The following is a 17,842-nucleotide window of genomic DNA, read 5'->3' on the forward strand; positions in this document are numbered from 1 at the left end:
CACTTTGTCCAAAAGGGATCTATTCCATTCAATTACACATGATCTAGATTAGACTGACAACAAGATACTGCACGGGACATAGCAGAGTTGGTGAAGTTGAGTGGTGATGAGTTTGCTATTTGGATGAATAAAGCAAGTAAAAAGTGTGTTAGATAAAAATTCATTTCAATTCGCTAATCGGGCTAATATGAATCAGGTGAATCGAGTTCTGCTTTTGGAAACTGGGTTAAGAAGGGGTGCACCGTTCCTGGAGGTACTGCAATACCAGGTCAATGCGTGGAGTGGACAGAGCAAGCTCTTTTTCCATCTCCCTGTTCTAAAAATCCATTTAATATATGGTCCCCAGATAGGGGACGTATCAGATATTAAACTGATAAGAACAGATACTACACTTGATCTTAGCCAAAAGGCCGAGAAGCGATAACCAGAATTGGTTTGGGCCTCGAGTGGCACCCTGGCCTATGCCGGACACATCTTAGGGAGAGAGAGCGAGAGGGAGACAAACCCACGCCTACACAAGACATTTTGTCACCCAAGCCAACCCTTGAAAAGGCTGCTTTGCAGAGCAAAAACAAGAAGAATGGTGCGTTTTGCAGCCGCCGCCCACTGCAATGAATCTGAATAACTCCTCCTTTAGGGCGCAAGCAACTCCCCTCCCCCTTGCAGTCTTTCCAATTCACGATACAAAAAGACGGACAGGACAGGTTGCCTGACTTTCCGTCACTGCCACCCTTTGCCATCCTTACCCGTAGAAAGCCCTTTCATCATCCCCAAACCCTAATCTTTTCCCTTTCCTTCCCAGCCCCCAAACCCTGCCCTCTGTACCTTTCTCACCACCCGCTTCCCTTCTCCTGTCATCCCCCTACCACCCGGGAAAAAAAGAGATTGCCCCCTCCTTCCACTAGCCCACCCTCCACCCAAAGAACAACTTCTTCTGCGCAGCTTGTTTTCTAGGCAGCAGCGCTATTGTGATGTCATCGGGGGGCATTGTGACAAGCCGCCAGTGTTCCGTCTCTTCATGTTGTGCACTGTTCAAACCGAAAATACATCAACAGGCAGGCTACAGAAAAGCTTACTAACAAAGGTTAGAGAGGGGCTTTCTCAGAGGGCTTTTTACAGTTTGTCTATTCCCAATTAGCCGGTTTAGTATACTTAATGAAAGTACTAATTCTTTCATAGGCCGCCCATTCTTAGTATTTGACGTTCAGGTAACAACAGGTAACTTTATTTGGAGTGGAAGCAGAGAGATAACACCAGATGCCAATTGTAGATCCTCTCACACCTGTGGTCACTGCAGCATCTGACTCCACTTTGTCCAAAAGGGATCTATTCCATTCAATTACACATGATCTAGATTAGACTGACAACAAGATACTGCACGGGACATAGCAGAGTTGGTGAAGTTGAGTGGTGATGAGTTTGCTATTTGGATGAATAAAGCAAGTAAAAAGTGTGTTAGATAAAAATTCATTTCAATTCGCTAATCGGGCTAATATGAATCAGGTGAATCGAGTTCTGCTTTTGGAAACTGGGTTAAGAAGGGGTGCACCGTTCCTGGAGGTACTGCAATACCAGGTCAATGCGTGGAGTGGACAGAGCAAGCTCTTTTTCCATCTCCCTGTTCTAAAAATCCATTTAATATATGGTCCCCAGATAGGGGACGTATCAGATATTAAACTGATAAGAACAGATGAGATTTCATCCGCAATTTTCAGAATCAAGGTAGCCCCGAAGGCCAGCAGGCCACCACACAAAAGCGCAGTGCCTGGGTGATCGCCTCCCGAGCCCAGGAACCACTAGCCACAAGGGGACGTAAGCACCAAAAGGCGCAACAATCCCCGAGGCCGGCGGTTGTGCAAGCCCGGGCCCCTCCCAGCCAAGACCAAGGCAAACCCAATGAAGGGACTACACTTGATCTTAGCCAAAAGGCCGAGAAGCGATAACCAGAATTGGTTTGGGCCTCGAGTGGCACCCTGGCCTATGCCGGACACATCTTAGGGAGAGAGAGCGAGAGGGAGACAAACCCACGCCTACACAAGACATTTTGTCACCCAAGCCAACCCTTGAAAAGGCTGCTTTGCAGAGCAAAAACAAGAAGAATGGTGCGTTTTGCAGCCGCCGCCCACTGCAATGAATCTGAATAACTCCTCCTTTAGGGCGCAAGCAACTCCCCTCCCCCTTGCAGTCTTTCCAATTCACGATACAAAAAGACGGACAGGACAGGTTGCCTGACTTTCCGTCACTGCCACCCTTTGCCATCCTTACCCGTAGAAAGCCCTTTCATCATCCCCAAACCCTAATCTTTTCCCTTTCCTTCCCAGCCCCCAAACCCTGCCCTCTGTACCTTTCTCACCACCCGCTTCCCTTCTCCTGTCATCCCCCTACCACCCGGGAAAAAAAGAGATTGCCCCCTCCTTCACTAGCCCACCCTCCCACCCAAAGAACAACTTCTTCTGCGCAGCTTGTTTTCTAGGCAGCAGCGCTATTGTGATGTCATCGGGGGGCATTGTGACAAGCCGCCAGTGTTCCGTCTCTTCATGTTGTGCACTGTTCAAACCGAAAATACATCAACAGGCAGGCTACAGAAAAGCTTACTAACAAAGGTTAGAGAGGGGCTTTCTCAGAGGGCTTTTTACAGTTTGTCTATTCCCAATTAGCCGGTTTAGTATACTTAATGAAAGTACTAATTCTTTCATAGGCCGCCCATTCTTAGTATTTGACGTTCAGGTAACAACAGGTAACTTTATTTGGAGTGGAAAGAGAGATAACACCAGATGCCAATTGTAGATCCTCTCACACCTGTGGTCACTGCAGCATCTGACTCCACTTTGTCCAAAAGGGATCTATTCCATTCAATTACACATGATCTAGATTAGACTGACAACAAGATACTGCACGGGACATAGCAGAGTTGGTGAAGTTGAGTGGTGATGAGTTTGCTATTTGGATGAATAAAGCAAGTAAAAAGTGTGTTAGATAAAAATTCATTTCAATTCGCTAATCGGGCTAATATGAATCAGGTGAATCGAGTTCTGCTTTTGGAAACTGGGTTAAGAAGGGGTGCACCGTTCCTGGAGGTACTGCAATACCAGGTCAATGCGTGGAGTGGACAGAGCAAGCTCTTTTTCCATCTCCCTGTTCTAAAAATCCATTTAATATATGGTCCCCAGATAGGGGACGTATCAGATATTAAACTGATAAGAACAGATTTTTGATTTAATGAAGCTTTCCAAAGCACCGCAAAAATGCATGACCGAAGTCACACCAAAAACAGTGCAAAGGCTAGGATTCGTGTGGACCCCTCCGTGAGAAGAGGATCCCCAAAAATCAACCCCGTCCCTCCGAGCCAGAAGGCCACAGCGAGGGTCAGGGATCTTCGGTGCTCCCCCCAAGCCGAAGCCTGGTTGAGCCTTGTTGTTGCTCCCAGCGTCCACCGAGGCATCTTACCCAAGTGGAGTAGGGAGCTACTAGTCGTTGGTTTCGCAGCCGAGACTGCCCGGACCGTCAACCGGTGTTGGTTTCTCAGCCCAAGGCTGACCGGACCTCCAACCGGGTGTTGGTTTTCTCAGCCCAAGGCTGACCGGACCTCCAACCGGGTGTTGGTTTCTCAGCCCAAGGCTAACCGGACCTCCAACCGGGTGTTGGTTTCTCAGCCAAAGCTGACCCGGACCTCCAACCGGGTGTTGGTTTCTCAGCCCAAAGCTGACCGGACCTCCGACCGGGATTATAAAAATTTCCCTTCTTAGCCAGAAGGCCGGGATAGGGCAATATGCTTGGAAAGTATGAATAGGCAAGGCGCGGCGTGCGACAGAGTCTGAGGCTTACCAGGGGTCCCAACCTAGCAAGTTCAGACTCCCTCCAGGGTGTCCATTCCTGGGGCACATTGCACCATAACCCCCACACTTACTCAGTCTAATAGCCTCGATCCTGGTAGGGCCATGGTTTCCTCTAGATGGATATACTATCCTCCCAAAGTACTAACAAGCGCAACCTTCCAGTGTGCATTGCATCATTGTACTAAGGTGGCCGGAGCCTTAAACCACCTTTTCGAACGATACTACACTTGATCTTAGCCAAAAGGCCGAGAAGCAATAACCAGAATTGGTTTGGGCCTCGAGTGGCACCCTGGCCTATGCCGGACACATCTTAGGGAGAGAGAGCGTGAGGGAGACAAACCCACGCCTACACAAGACATTTTGTCACCCAAGCCAACCCTTGAAAAGGCTGCTTTGCAGAGCAAAAACAAGAAGAATGGTGCGTTTTGCAGCCGCCGCCCACTGCAATGAATCTGAATAACTCCTCCTTTAGGGCGCAAGCAACTCCCCTCCCCCTTGCAGTCTTTCCAATTCACGATACAAAAAGACGGACAGGACAGGTTGCCTGACTTTCCGTCACTGCCACCCTTTGCCATCCTTACCCGTAGAAAGCCCTTTCATCATCCCCAAACCCTAATCTTTTCCCTTTCCTTCCCAGCCCCCCAAACCCTGCCCTCTGTACCTTTCTCACCACCCGCTTCCCTTCTCCTGTCATCCCCCTACCACCCGGGAAAAAAAAGAGATTGCCCCCTCCTTCCACTAGCCCACCCTCCCACCCAAAGAACAACTTCTTCTGCGCAGCTTGTTTTCTAGGCAGCAGCGCTATTGTGATGTCATCGGGGGGCATTGTGACAAGCCGCCAGTGTTCCGTCTCTTCATGTTGTGCACTGTTCAAACCGAAAATACATCAACAGGCAGGCTACAGAAAAGCTTACTAACAAAGGTTAGAGAGGGGCTTTCTCAGAGGGCTTTTTACAGTTTGTCTATTCCCAATTAGCCGGTTTAGTATACTTAATGAAAGTACTAATTCTTTCATAGGCCGCCCATTCTTAGTATTTGACGTTCAGGTAACAACAGGTAACTTTATTTGGAGTGGAAGCAGAGAGATAACACCAGATGCCAATTGTAGATCCTCTCACACCTGTGGTCACTGCAGCATCTGACTCCACTTTGTCCAAAAGGGATCTATTCCATTCAATTACACATGATCTAGATTAGACTGACAACAAGATACTGCACGGGACATAGCAGAGTTGGTGAAGTTGAGTGGTGATGAGTTTGCTATTTGGATGAATAAAGCAAGTAAAAAGTGTGTTAGATAAAAATTCATTTCAATTCGCTAATCGGGGCTAATATGAATCAGGTGAATCGAGTTCTGCTTTTGGAAACTGGGTTAAGAAGGGGTGCACCGTTCCTGGAGGTACTGCAATACCAGGTCAATGTGTGGAGTGGACAGAGCAAGCTCTTTTTCCATCTCCCTGTTCTAAAAATCCATTTAATATATGGTCCCCAGATAGGGGACGTATCAGATATTAAACTGATAAGAACAGATTTTTGATTTAATGAAGCTTTCCAAAGCACCGCAAAAATGCATGACCGAAGTCACACCAAAAACAGTGCAAAGGCTAGGATTCGTGTGGGACCCCTCCGTGAGAAGAGGATCCCCAAAAATCAACCCCGTCCCTCCGAGCCAGAAGGCCACAGCGAGGGTCAGGGATCTTCGGTGCTCCCCCAAGCCGAAGCCTGGTTGAGCCTTGTTGTTGCTCCCAGCGTCCACCGAGGCATCTTACCCAAGTGGAGTAGGGAGCTACTAGTCGTTGGTTTCGCAGCCGAGACTGCCCGGACCGTCAACCGGTGTTGGTTTCTCAGCCCAAGGCTGACCGGACCTCCAACCGGGTGTTGGTTTCTCAGCCCAAGGCTGACCGGACCTCCAACCGGGTGTTGGTTTCTCAGCCCAAGGCTAACCGGACCTCCAACCGGGTGTTGGTTTCTCAGCCAAAGCTGACCCGGACCTCCAACCGGGTGTTGGTTTCTCAGCCCAAAGCTGACCGGACCTCCGACCGGGATTATAAAAATTTCCCTTCTTAGCCAGAAGGCCGGGATAGGGCAATATGCTTGGAAAGTATGAATAGGCAAGGCGCGGCGTGCGACAGAGTCTGAGGCTTACCAGGGTCCCAACCTAGCAAGTTCAGACTCCCTCCAGGGTGTCCATTCCTGGGGCACATTGCACCATAACCCCCACACTTACTCAGTCTAATAGCCTCGATCCTGGTAGGGCCATGGTTTCCTCTAGATGGATATACTATCCTCCCAAAGTACTAACAAGCGCAACCTTCCAGTGTGCATTGCATCATTGTACTAAGGTGGCCGGAGCCTTAAACCACCTTTTCGAACGATACTACACTTGATCTTAGCCAAAAGGCCGAGAAGCGATAACCAGAATTGGTTTGGGCCTCGAGTGGCACCCTGGCCTATGCCGGACACATCTTAGGGAGAGAGAGCGAGAGGAGACAAACCCACGCCTACACAAGACATTTTGTCACCCAAGCCAACCCTTGAAAAGGCTGCTTTGCAGAGCAAAAACAAGAAGAATGGTGCGTTTTGCAGCCGCCGCCCACTGCAATGAATCTGAATAACTCCTCCTTTAGGGCGCAAGCAACTCCCCTCCCCCTTGCAGTCTTTCCAATTCACGATACAAAAAGACGGACAGGACAGGTTGCCTGACTTTCCGTCACTGCCACCCTTTGCCATCCTTACCCGTAGAAAGCCCTTTCATCATCCCCAAACCCTAATCTTTTCCCTTTCCTTCCCAGCCCCCAAACCCTGCCCTCTGTACCTTTCTCACCACCCGCTTCCCTTCTCCTGTCATCCCCCTACCACCCGGGAAAAAAAGAGATTGCCCCCTCCTTCCACTAGCCCACCCTCCCACCCAAAGAACAACTTCTTCTGCGCAGCTTGTTTTCTAGGCAGCAGCGCTATTGTGATGTCATCGGGGGGCATTGTGACAAGCCGCCAGTGTTCCGTCTCTTCATGTTGTGCACTGTTCAAACCGAAAATACATCAACAGGCAGGCTACAGAAAAGCTTACTAACAAAGGTTAGAGAGGGGCTTTCTCAGAGGGCTTTTTACAGTTTGTCTATTCCCAATTAGCCGGTTTAGTATACTTAATGAAAGTACTAATTCTTTCATAGGCCGCCCATTCTTAGTATTTGACGTTCAGGTAACAACAGGTAACTTTATTTGGAGTGGAAGCAGAGAGATAACACCAGATGCCAATTGTAGATCCTCTCACACCTGTGGTCACTGCAGCATCTGACTCCACTTTGTCCAAAAGGGATCTATTCCATTCAATTACACATGATCTAGATTAGACTGACAACAAGATACTGCACGGGACATAGCAGAGTTGGTGAAGTTGAGTGGTGATGAGTTTGCTATTTGGATGAATAAAGCAAGTAAAAAGTGTGTTAGATAAAAATTCATTTCAATTCGCTAATCGGGCTAATATGAATCAGGTGAATCGAGTTCTGCTTTTGGAAACTGGGTTAAGAAGGGGTGCACCGTTCCTGGAGGTACTGCAATACCAGGTCAATGCGTGGAGTGGACAGAGCAAGCTCTTTTTCCATCTCCCTGTTCTAAAAATCCATTTAATATATGGTCCCCAGATAGGGGACGTATCAGATATTAAACTGATAAGAACAGATACTACACTTGATCTTAGCCAAAAGGCCGAGAAGCGATAACCAGAATTGGTTTGGGCCTCGAGTGGCACCCTGGCCTATGCCGGACACATCTTAGGGAGAGAGAGCGAGAGGGAGACAAACCCACGCCTACACAAGACATTTTGTCACCCAAGCCAACCCTTGAAAAGGCTGCTTTGCAGAGCAAAAACAAGAAGAATGGTGCGTTTTGCAGCCGCCGCCCACTGCAATGAATCTGAATAACTCCTCCTTTAGGGCGCAAGCAACTCCCCTCCCCCTTGCAGTCTTTCCAATTCACGATACAAAAAGACGGACAGGACAGGTTGCCTGACTTTCCGTCACTGCCACCCTTTGCCATCCTTACCCGTAGAAAGCCCTTTCATCATCCCCAAACCCTAATCTTTTCCCTTTCCTTCCCAGCCCCCAAACCCTGCCCTCTGTACCTTTCTCACCACCCGCTTCCCTTCTCCTGTCATCCCCCTACCACCCGGGAAAAAAAGAGATTGCCCCCTCCTTCCACTAGCCCACCCTCCCACCCAAAGAACAACTTCTTCTGCGCAGCTTGTTTTCTAGGCAGCAGCGCTATTGTGATGTCATCGGGGGGCATTGTGACAAGCCGCCAGTGTTCCGTCTCTTCATGTTGTGCACTGTTCAAACCGAAAATACATCAACAGGCAGGCTACAGAAAAGCTTACTAACAAAGGTTAGAGAGGGGCTTTCTCAGAGGGCTTTTTACAGTTTGTCTATTCCCAATTAGCCGGTTTAGTATACTTAATGAAAGTACTAATTCTTTCATAGGCCGCCCATTCTTAGTATTTGACGTTCAGGTAACAACAGGTAACTTTATTTGGAGTGGAAGCAGAGAGATAACACCAGATGCCAATTGTAGATCCTCTCACACCTGTGGTCACTGCAGCATCTGACTCCACTTTGTCCAAAAGGGATCTATTCCATTCAATTACACATGATCTAGATTAGACTGACAACAAGATACTGCACGGGACATAGCAGAGTTGGTGAAGTTGAGTGGTGATGAGTTTGCTATTTGGATGAATAAAGCAAGTAAAAAGTGTGTTAGATAAAAATTCATTTCAATTCGCTAATCGGGCTAATATGAATCAGGTGAATCGAGTTCTGCTTTTGGAAACTGGGTTAAGAAGGGGTGCACCGTTCCTGGAGGTACTGCAATACCAGGTCAATGCGTGGAGTGGACAGAGCAAGCTCTTTTTCCATCTCCCTGTTCTAAAAATCCATTTAATATATGGTCCCCAGATAGGGGACGTATCAGATATTAAACTGATAAGAACAGATACTACACTTGATCTTAGCCAAAAGGCCGAGAAGCGATAACCAGAATTGGTTTGGGCCTCGAGTGGCACCCTGGCCTATGCCGGACACATCTTAGGGAGAGAGAGCGAGAGGGAGACAAACCCACGCCTACACAAGACATTTTGTCACCCAAGCCAACCCTTGAAAAGGCTGCTTTGCAGAGCAAAAACAAGAAGAATGGTGCGTTTTGCAGCCGCCGCCCACTGCAATGAATCTGAATAACTCCTCCTTTAGGGCGCAAGCAACTCCCCTCCCCCTTGCAGTCTTTCCAATTCACGATACAAAAAGACGGACAGGACAGGTTGCCTGACTTTCCGTCACTGCCACCCTTTGCCATCCTTACCCGTAGAAAGCCCTTTCATCATCCCCAAACCCTAATCTTTTCCCTTTCCTTCCCAGCCCCCAAACCCTGCCCTCTGTACCTTTCTCACCACCCGCTTCCCTTCTCCTGTCATCCCCCTACCACCCGGGAAAAAAAGAGATTGCCCCCTCCTTCCACTAGCCCACCCTCCCACCCAAAGAACAACTTCTTCTGCGCAGCTTGTTTTCTAGGCAGCAGCGCTATTGTGATGTCATCGGGGGGCATTGTGACAAGCCGCCAGTGTTCCGTCTCTTCATGTTGTGCACTGTTCAAACCGAAAATACATCAACAGGCAGGCTACAGAAAAGCTTACTAACAAAGGTTAGAGAGGGGCTTTCTCAGAGGGCTTTTTACAGTTTGTCTATTCCCAATTAGCCGGTTTAGTATACTTAATGAAAGTACTAATTCTTTCATAGGCCGCCCATTCTTAGTATTTGACGTTCAGGTAACAACAGGTAACTTTATTTGGAGTGGAAGCAGAGAGATAACACCAGATGCCAATTGTAGATCCTCTCACACCTGTGGTCACTGCAGCATCTGACTCCACTTTGTCCAAAAGGGATCTATTCCATTCAATTACACATGATCTAGATTAGACTGACAACAAGATACTGCACGGGACATAGCAGAGTTGGTGAAGTTGAGTGGTGATGAGTTTGCTATTTGGATGAATAAAGCAAGTAAAAAGTGTGTTAGATAAAAATTCATTTCAATTCGCTAATCGGGCTAATATGAATCAGGTGAATCGAGTTCTGCTTTTGGAAACTGGGTTAAGAAGGGGTGCACCGTTCCTGGAGGTACTGCAATACCAGGTCAATGCGTGGAGTGGACAGAGCAAGCTCTTTTTCCATCTCCCTGTTCTAAAAATCCATTTAATATATGGTCCCCAGATAGGGGACGTATCAGATATTAAACTGATAAGAACAGATACTACACTTGATCTTAGCCAAAAGGCCGAGAAGCGATAACCAGAATTGGTTTGGGCCTCGAGTGGCACCCTGGCCTATGCCGGACACATCTTAGGGAGAGAGAGCGAGAGGGAGACAAACCCACGCCTACACAAGACATTTTGTCACCCAAGCCAACCCTTGAAAAGGCTGCTTTGCAGAGCAAAAACAAGAAGAATGGTGCGTTTTGCAGCCGCCGCCCACTGCAATGAATCTGAATAACTCCTCCTTTAGGGCGCAAGCAACTCCCCTCCCCCTTGCAGTCTTTCCAATTCACGATACAAAAAGACGGACAGGACAGGTTGCCTGACTTTCCGTCACTGCCACCCTTTGCCATCCTTACCCGTAGAAAGCCCTTTCATCATCCCCAAACCCTAATCTTTTCCCTTTCCTTCCCAGCCCCCAAACCCTGCCCTCTGTACCTTTCTCACCACCCGCTTCCCTTCTCCTGTCATCCCCCTACCACCCGGGAAAAAAAGAGATTGCCCCCTCCTTCCACTAGCCCACCCTCCCACCCAAAGAACTACTTCTTCTGCGCAGCTTGTTTTCTAGGCAGCAGCGCTATTGTGATGTCATCGGGGGGCATTGTGACAAGCCGCCAGTGTTCCGTCTCTTCATGTTGTGCACTGTTCAAACCGAAAATACATCAACAGGCAGGCTACAGAAAAAGCTTACTAACAAAGGTTAGAGAGGGGCTTTCTCAGAGGGCTTTTTACAGTTTGTCTATTCCCAATTAGCCGGTTTAGTATACTTAATGAAAGTACTAATTCTTTCATAGGCCGCCCATTCTTAGTATTTGACGTTCAGGTAACAACAGGTAACTTTATTTGGAGTGGAAGCAGAGAGATAACACCAGATGCCAATTGTAGATCCTCTCACACCTGTGGTCACTGCAGCATCTGACTCCACTTTGTCCAAAAGGGATCTATTCCATTCAATTACACATGATCTAGATTAGACTGACAACAAGATACTGCACGGGACATAGCAGAGTTGGTGAAGTTGAGTGGTGATGAGTTTGCTATTTGGATGAATAAAGCAAGTAAAAAGTGTGTTAGATAAAAATTCATTTCAATTCGCTAATCGGGCTAATATGAATCAGGTGAATCGAGTTCTGCTTTTGGAAACTGGGTTAAGAAGGGGTGCACCGTTCCTGGAGGTACTGCAATACCAGGTCAATGCGTGGAGTGGACAGAGCAAGCTCTTTTTCCATCTCCCTGTTCTAAAAATCCATTTAATATATGGTCCCCAGATAGGGGACGTATCAGATATTAAACTGATAAGAACAGATACTACACTTGATCTTAGCCAAAAGGCCGAGAAGCGATAACCAGAATTGGTTTGGGCCTCGAGTGGCACCCTGGCCTATGCCGGACACATCTTAGGGAGAGAGAGCGAGAGGGAGACAAACCCACGCCTACACAAGACATTTTGTCACCCAAGCCAACCCTTGAAAAGGCTGCTTTGCAGAGCAAAAACAAGAAGAATGGTGCGTTTTGCAGCCGCCGCCCACTGCAATGAATCTGAATAACTCCTCCTTTAGGGCGCAAGCAACTCCCCTCCCCCTTGCAGTCTTTCCAATTCACGATACAAAAAGACGGACAGGACAGGTTGCCTGACTTTCCGTCACTGCCACCCTTTGCCATCCTTACCCGTAGAAAGCCCTTTCATCATCCCCAAACCCTAATCTTTTCCCTTTCCTTCCCAGCCCCCAAACCCTGCCCTCTGTACCTTTCTCACCACCCGCTTCCCTTCTCCTGTCATCCCCCTACCACCCGGGAAAAAAAGAGATTGCCCCCTCCTTCCACTAGCCCACCCTCCCACCCAAAGAACAACTTCTTCTGCGCAGCTTGTTTTCTAGGCAGCAGCGCTATTGTGATGTCATCGGGGGGCATTGTGACAAGCCGCCAGTGTTCCGTCTCTTCATGTTGTGCACTGTTCAAACCGAAAATACATCAACAGGCAGGCTACAGAAAAGCTTACTAACAAAGGTTAGAGAGGGGCTTTCTCAGAGGGCTTTTTACAGTTTGTCTATTCCCAATTAGCCGGTTTAGTATACTTAATGAAAGTACTAATTCTTTCATAGGCCGCCCATTCTTAGTATTTGACGTTCAGGTAACAACAGGTAACTTTATTTGGAGTGGAAGCAGAGAGATAACACCAGATGCCAATTGTAGATCCTCTCACACCTGTGGTCACTGCAGCATCTGACTCCACTTTGTCCAAAAGGGATCTATTCCATTCAATTACACATGATCTAGATTAGACTGACAACAAGATACTGCACGGGACATAGCAGAGTTGGTGAAGTTGAGTGGTGATGAGTTTGCTATTTGGATGAATAAAGCAAGTAAAAAGTGTGTTAGATAAAAATTCATTTCAATTCGCTAATCGGGCTAATATGAATCAGGTGAATCGAGTTCTGCTTTTGGAAACTGGGTTAAGAAGGGGTGCACCGTTCCTGGAGGTACTGCAATACCAGGTCAATGCGTGGAGTGGACAGAGCAAGCTCTTTTTCCATCTCCCTGTTCTAAAAATCCATTTAATATATGGTCCCCAGATAGGGGACGTATCAGATATTAAACTGATAAGAACAGATACTACACTTGATCTTAGCCAAAAGGCCGAGAAGCGATAACCAGAATTGGTTTGGGCCTCGAGTGGCACCCTGGCCTATGCCGGACACATCTTAGGGAGAGAGAGCGAGAGGGAGACAAACCCACGCCTACACAAGACATTTTGTCACCCAAGCCAACCCTTGAAAAGGCTGCTTTGCAGAGCAAAAACAAGAAGAATGGTGCGTTTTGCAGCCTGCGTTTTGCAGCCGCCGCCCACTGCAATGAATCTGAATAACTCCTCCTTTAGGGCGCAAGCAACTCCCCTCCCCCTTGCAGTCTTTCCAATTCACGATACAAAAAGACGGACAGGACAGGTTGCCTGACTTTCCGTCACTGCCACCCTTTGCCATCCTTACCCGTAGAAAGCCCTTTCATCATCCCCAAACCCTAATCTTTTCCCTTTCCTTCCCAGCCCCCAAACCCTGCCCTCTGTACCTTTCTCACCACCCGCTTCCCTTCTCCTGTCATCCCCCTACCACCCGGGAAAAAAAGAGATTGCCCCCTCCTTCCACTAGCCCACCCTCCCACCCAAAGAACAACTTCTTCTGCGCAGCTTGTTTTCTAGGCAGCAGCGCTATTGTGATGTCATCGGGGGGCATTGTGACAAGCCGCCAGTGTTCCGTCTCTTCATGTTGTGCACTGTTCAAACCGAAAATACATCAACAGGCAGGCTACAGAAAAGCTTACTAACAAAGGTTAGAGAGGGGCTTTCTCAGAGGGCTTTTTACAGTTTGTCTATTCCCAATTAGCCGGTTTAGTATACTTAATGAAAGTACTAATTCTTTCATAGGCCGCCCATTCTTAGTATTTGACGTTCAGGTAACAACAGGTAACTTTATTTGGAGTGGAAGCAGAGAGATAACACCAGATGCCAATTGTAGATCCTCTCACACCTGTGGTCACTGCAGCATCTGACTCCACTTTGTCCAAAAGGGATCTATTCCATTCAATTACACATGATCTAGATTAGACTGACAACAAGATACTGCACGGGACATAGCAGAGTTGGTGAAGTTGAGTGGTGATGAGTTTGCTATTTGGATGAATAAAGCAAGTAAAAAGTGTGTTAGATAAAAATTCATTTCAATTCGCTAATCGGGCTAATATGAATCAGGTGAATCGAGTTCTGCTTTTGGAAACTGGGTTAAGAAGGGGTGCACCGTTCCTGGAGGTACTGCAATACCAGGTCAATGCGTGGAGTGGACAGAGCAAGCTCTTTTTCCATCTCCCTGTTCTAAAAATCCATTTAATATATGGTCCCCAGATAGGGGACGTATCAGATATTAAACTGATAAGAACAGATACTACACTTGATCTTAGCCAAAAGGCCGAGAAGCGATAACCAGAATTGGTTTGGGCCTCGAGTGGCACCCTGGCCTATGCCGGACACATCTTAGGGAGAGAGAGCGAGAGGGAGACAAACCCACGCCTACACAAGACATTTTGTCACCCAAGCCAACCCTTGAAAAGGCTGCTTTGCAGAGCAAAAACAAGAAGAATGGTGCGTTTTGCAGCCGCCGCCCACTGCAATGAATCTGAATAACTCCTCCTTTAGGGCGCAAGCAACTCCCCTCCCCCTTGCAGTCTTTCCAATTCACGATACAAAAAGACGGACAGGACAGGTTGCCTGACTTTCCGTCACTGCCACCCTTTGCCATCCTTACCCGTAGAAAGCCCTTTCATCATCTCCAAACCCTAATCTTTTCCCTTTCCTTCCCAGCCCCCAAACCCTGCCCTCTGTACCTTTCTCACCACCCGCTTCCCTTCTCCTGTCATCCCCCTACCACCCGGGAAAAAAAGAGATTGCCCCCTCCTTCCACTAGCCCACCCTCCCACCCAAAGAACAACTTCTTCTGCGCAGCTTGTTTTCTAGGCAGCAGCGCTATTGTGATGTCATCGGGGGGCATTGTGACAAGCCGCCAGTGTTCCGTCTCTTCATGTTGTGCACTGTTCAAACCGAAAATACATCAACAGGCAGGCTACAGAAAAGCTTACTAACAAAGGATAGAGAGGGGCTTTCTCAGAGGGCTTTTTACAGTTTGTCTATTCCCAATTAGCCGGTTTAGTATACTTAATGAAAGTACTAATTCTTTCATAGGCCGCCCATTCTTAGTATTTGACGTTCAGGTAACAACAGGTAACTTTATTTGGAGTGGAAGCAGAGAGATAACACCAGATGCCAATTGTAGATCCTCTCACACCTGTGGTCACTGCAGCATCTGACTCCACTTTGTCCAAAAGGGATCTATTCCATTCAATTACACATGATCTAGATTAGACTGACAACAAGATACTGCACGGGACATAGCAGAGTTGGTGAAGTTGAGTGGTGATGAGTTTGCTATTTGGATGAATAAAGCAAGTAAAAAGTGTGTTAGATAAAAATTCATTTCAATTCGCTAATCGGGCTAATATGAATCAGGTGAATCGAGTTCTGCTTTTGGAAACTGGGTTAAGAAGGGGTGCACCGTTCCTGGAGGTACTGCAATACCAGGTCAATGCGTGGAGTGGACAGAGCAAGCTCTTTTTCCATCTCCCTGTTCTAAAAATCCATTTAATATATGGTCCCCAGATAGGGGACGTATCAGATATTAAACTGATAAGAACAGATACTACACTTGATCTTAGCCAAAAGGCCGAGAAGCGATAACCAGAATTGGTTTGGGCCTCGAGTGGCACCCTGGCCTATGCCGGACACATCTTAGGGAGAGAGAGCGAGAGGGAGACAAACCCACGCCTACACAAGACATTTTGTCACCCAAGCCAACCCTTGAAAAGGCTGCTTTGCAGAGCAAAAACAAGAAGAATGGTGCGTTTTGCAGCCGCCGCCCACTGCAATGAATCTGAATAACTCCTCCTTTAGGGCGCAAGCAACTCCCCTCCCCCTTGCAGTCTTTCCAATTCACGATACAAAAAGACGGACAGGACAGGTTGCCTGACTTTCCGTCACTGCCACCCTTTGCCATCCTTACCCGTAGAAAGCCCTTTCATCATCCCCAAACCCTAATCTTTTCCCTTTCCTTCCCAGCCCCCAAACCCTGCCCTCTGTACCTTTCTCACCACCCGCTTCCCTTCTCCTGTCATCCCCCTACCACCCGGGAAAAAAAGAGATTGCCCCCTCCTTCCACTAGCCCACCCTCCCACCCAAAGAACAACTTCTTCTGCGCAGCTTGTTTTCTAGGCAGCAGCGCTATTGTGATGTCATCGGGGGGCATTGTGACAAGCCGCCAGTGTTCCGTCTCTTCATGTTGTGCACTGTTCAAACCGAAAATACATCAACAGGCAGGCTACAGAAAAGCTTACTAACAAAGGTTAGAGAGGGGCTTTCTCAGAGGGCTTTTTACAGTTTGTCTATTCCCAATTAGCCGGTTTAGTATACTTAATGAAAGTACTAATTCTTTCATAGGCCGCCCATTCTTAGTATTTGACGTTCAGGTAACAACAGGTAACTTTATTTGGAGTGGAAGCAGAGAGATAACACCAGATGCCAATTGTAGATCCTCTCACACCTGTGGTCACTGCAGCATCTGACTCCACTTTGTCCAAAAGGGATCTATTCCATTCAATTACACATGATCTAGATTAGACTGACAACAAGATACTGCACGGGACATAGCAGAGTTGGTGAAGTTGAGTGGTGATGAGTTTGCTATTTGGATGAATAAAGCAAGTAAAAAGTGTGTTAGATAAAAATTCATTTCAATTCGCTAATCGGGCTAATATGAATCAGGTGAATCGAGTTCTGCTTTTGGAAACTGGGTTAAGAAGGGGTGCACCGTTCCTGGAGGTACTGCAATACCAGGTCAATGCGTGGAGTGGACAGAGCAAGCTCTTTTTCCATCTCCCTGTTCTAAAAATCCATTTAATATATGGTCCCCAGATAGGGGACGTATCAGATATTAAACTGATAAGAACAGATACTACACTTGATCTTAGCCAAAAGGCCGAGAAGCGATAACCAGAATTGGTTTGGGCCTCGAGTGGCACCCTGGCCTATGCCGGACACATCTTAGGGAGAGAGAGCGAGAGGGAGACAAACCCACGCCTACACAAGACATTTTGTCACCCAAGCCAACCCTTGAAAAGGCTGCTTTGCAGAGCAAAAACAAGAAGAATGGTGCGTTTTGCAGCCGCCGCCCACTGCAATGAATCTGAATAACTCCTCCTTTAGGGCGCAAGCAACTCCCCTCCCCCTTGCAGTCTTTCCAATTCACGATACAAAAAGACGGACAGGACAGGTTGCCTGACTTTCCGTCACTGCCACCCTTTGCCATCCTTACCCGTAGAAAGCCCTTTCATCATCCCCAAACCCTAATCTTTTCCCTTTCCTTCCCAGCCCCCAAACCCTGCCCTCTGTACCTTTCTCACCACCCGCTTCCCTTCTCCTGTCATCCCCCTACCACCCGGGAAAAAAAGAGATTGCCCCCTCCTTCCACTAGCCCACCCTCCCACCCAAAGAACAACTTCTTCTGCGCAGCTTGTTTTCTAGGCAGCAGCGCTATTGTGATGTCATCGGGGGGCATTGTGACAAGCCGCCAGTGTTCCGTCTCTTCATGTTGTGCACTGTTCAAACCGAAAATACATCAACAGGCAGGCTACAGAAAAGCTTACTAACAAAGGTTAGAGAGGGGCTTTCTCAGAGGGCTTTTTACAGTTTGTCTATTCCCAATTAGCCGGTTTAGTATACTTAATGAAAGTACTAATTCTTTCATAGGCCGCCCATTCTTAGTATTTGACGTTCAGGTAACAACAGGTAACTTTATTTGGAGTGGAAGCAGAGAGATAACACCAGATGCCAATTGTAGATCCTCTCACACCTGTGGTCACTGCAGCATCTGACTCCACTTTGTCCAAAAGGGATCTATTCCATTCAATTACACATGATCTAGATTAGACTGACAACAAGATACTGCACGGGACATAGCAGAGTTGGTGAAGTTGAGTGGTGATGAGTTTGCTATTTGGATGAATAAAGCAAGTAAAAAGTGTGTTAGATAAAAATTCATTTCAATTCGCTAATCGGGCTAATATGAATCAGGTGAATCGAGTTCTGCTTTTGGAAACTGGGTTA

General features: G+C 47.5%; 12 non-coding genes and 2 pseudogenes across 12 annotated transcripts; all 14 read right to left on the bottom strand.

The window, feature by feature from the left end:
* Positions 1-231: 231 nt before the first annotated feature.
* On the bottom strand, positions 232-422 carry LOC142254096 (U2 spliceosomal RNA). The gene has a single exon (XR_012727116.1). It is a non-coding gene; the product is annotated as a U2 spliceosomal RNA (small nuclear RNA).
* A 1,116-nt stretch (positions 423-1,538) lies between these two features.
* LOC142253368 (U2 spliceosomal RNA) lies at positions 1,539-1,722 on the bottom strand. The gene has a single exon (XR_012726665.1). It is a non-coding gene; the product is annotated as a U2 spliceosomal RNA (small nuclear RNA).
* Positions 1,723-3,055: 1,333 nt separating this feature from the next.
* LOC142253131 (U2 spliceosomal RNA) lies at positions 3,056-3,251 on the bottom strand. The gene has a single exon (XR_012726450.1). It is a non-coding gene; the product is annotated as a U2 spliceosomal RNA (small nuclear RNA).
* Positions 3,252-3,951: 700 nt separating this feature from the next.
* LOC142253763 (U2 spliceosomal RNA) lies at positions 3,952-4,093 on the bottom strand (annotated as a pseudogene).
* Positions 4,094-5,213: 1,120 nt separating this feature from the next.
* On the bottom strand, positions 5,214-5,409 carry LOC142253295 (U2 spliceosomal RNA). The gene has a single exon (XR_012726597.1). It is a non-coding gene; the product is annotated as a U2 spliceosomal RNA (small nuclear RNA).
* A 698-nt stretch (positions 5,410-6,107) lies between these two features.
* LOC142253703 (U2 spliceosomal RNA) lies at positions 6,108-6,249 on the bottom strand (annotated as a pseudogene).
* Positions 6,250-7,365: 1,116 nt separating this feature from the next.
* Positions 7,366-7,556, bottom strand: LOC142254097 (U2 spliceosomal RNA). Its single transcript, XR_012727117.1, has one exon. It is a non-coding gene; the product is annotated as a U2 spliceosomal RNA (small nuclear RNA).
* Positions 7,557-8,673: 1,117 nt separating this feature from the next.
* Positions 8,674-8,864, bottom strand: LOC142254098 (U2 spliceosomal RNA). Its single transcript, XR_012727118.1, has one exon. It is a non-coding gene; the product is annotated as a U2 spliceosomal RNA (small nuclear RNA).
* Positions 8,865-9,981: 1,117 nt separating this feature from the next.
* LOC142254099 (U2 spliceosomal RNA) lies at positions 9,982-10,172 on the bottom strand. Its single transcript, XR_012727119.1, has one exon. It is a non-coding gene; the product is annotated as a U2 spliceosomal RNA (small nuclear RNA).
* Positions 10,173-11,290: 1,118 nt separating this feature from the next.
* Positions 11,291-11,481, bottom strand: LOC142254101 (U2 spliceosomal RNA). The gene has a single exon (XR_012727121.1). It is a non-coding gene; the product is annotated as a U2 spliceosomal RNA (small nuclear RNA).
* Positions 11,482-12,598: 1,117 nt separating this feature from the next.
* On the bottom strand, positions 12,599-12,789 carry LOC142254102 (U2 spliceosomal RNA). Its single transcript, XR_012727122.1, has one exon. It is a non-coding gene; the product is annotated as a U2 spliceosomal RNA (small nuclear RNA).
* Positions 12,790-13,920: 1,131 nt separating this feature from the next.
* LOC142254103 (U2 spliceosomal RNA) lies at positions 13,921-14,111 on the bottom strand. The gene has a single exon (XR_012727123.1). It is a non-coding gene; the product is annotated as a U2 spliceosomal RNA (small nuclear RNA).
* A 1,117-nt stretch (positions 14,112-15,228) lies between these two features.
* On the bottom strand, positions 15,229-15,419 carry LOC142254104 (U2 spliceosomal RNA). The gene has a single exon (XR_012727124.1). It is a non-coding gene; the product is annotated as a U2 spliceosomal RNA (small nuclear RNA).
* A 1,117-nt stretch (positions 15,420-16,536) lies between these two features.
* Positions 16,537-16,727, bottom strand: LOC142254105 (U2 spliceosomal RNA). Its single transcript, XR_012727125.1, has one exon. It is a non-coding gene; the product is annotated as a U2 spliceosomal RNA (small nuclear RNA).
* Between the last annotated feature and the right edge of the window lie 1,115 nt (positions 16,728-17,842).

The sequence above is a fragment of the Anomaloglossus baeobatrachus genome, chromosome 9, assembly GCF_048569485.1.
Source record: "Anomaloglossus baeobatrachus isolate aAnoBae1 chromosome 9, aAnoBae1.hap1, whole genome shotgun sequence".
Classification (NCBI taxonomy): domain Eukaryota; kingdom Metazoa; phylum Chordata; class Amphibia; order Anura; family Aromobatidae; genus Anomaloglossus; species Anomaloglossus baeobatrachus.